Below are 948 nucleotides of genomic sequence, written 5' to 3'. Positions count from 1 at the left end.
GTGTTCAGGGTCTCACTACTAGATCGGACTTTTAGTGAGTCTCCTGTTTACAGTCTCCCAAGTGCTGGGATTACAGGCATGTGCCACCAGGCCCAGTCTCAATTGCTGTCTCAGTGTACTCCATGGGCAGGGCTGGCACAGCATGCCGGGGATCGACCCCCAGCCCCTGAGCCTGCTTGCAGGCCTTTAATCGGCTGAGCTATTGGGCCAGCCCGCTTTTCCTTTTTTCGAGTAAACTTTTATTGAAATAAAGCATACACACAGTGCATACTTCTTAAGTATACAGAAAAAGAATTGTCACAAAGGAAAATACTCACGTGTTGAATTTCTAGATCAAGAGACAGAATGTACCAGAGCCCCACAGACGCACCTTGTGCTGCCGCTCAGCTGGTGTCCACTTCCTTTGCCATCACTGGCTGCCGCCTCTACCCTAAGCTCATGGGTTAGAATTGTCTGACTGCGAACTTCATAGATGTGAAGTCACAGAATGTGGAGTCCTTGTCCCTTCTTCTATTTCCTCTAGTGGCATTTATGGATGTACTTATTTGTTTTGATATGCAACATGATGTTTTGTGAGTTTTATTCATGTGGCTATTTTTATTTTTTTTCCCTCAGTGTGATATAATCTTTCATTAGATAAATACACCACACATTTTTTATTAACCAATGTTGAAAAACATTTGCGGTTTATGAGTGGTGCTCCCAGGGGTTTCCTTGCGCATGCCTTTTAGTGAGCACTTGTACTCATTAAGCTGAGGAAGTAGAAGTAGCATACTGGGATCATTCATTACTTTAAAAGTTGCTGCAAATAGTTTTTCAAACTGGCAGTTTGCTCTAGCAGTAGAGTGAATTTTCTAGTTGCAACTTTTTTTTGCCAATGATTGAAATTTTCTTTTTCATGTTGATTCTTTTCTTTTCTTTTTTCTTTTTTCTTTTTTTTTTTTTTTT

The 948-nt window shown here is 41.0% G+C and overlaps 1 protein-coding gene across 1 annotated transcript in view; it reads left to right on the top strand.

Annotated features, from left to right (window-relative positions):
• Caps2 (calcyphosine 2) overlaps positions 1-948 on the top strand; it is a 129,066-nt gene that overhangs the window by 30,223 nt on the left and 97,895 nt on the right. The gene's annotated exons all lie outside the window — the stretch shown is intronic.

Source organism: Octodon degus, unplaced genomic scaffold, assembly GCF_000260255.1.
Source record: "Octodon degus isolate 3935 unplaced genomic scaffold, OctDeg1.0 scaffold00047, whole genome shotgun sequence".
Classification (NCBI taxonomy): domain Eukaryota; kingdom Metazoa; phylum Chordata; class Mammalia; order Rodentia; family Octodontidae; genus Octodon; species Octodon degus.
This window is presented reverse-complemented; position numbering and strand designations above follow the sequence as displayed.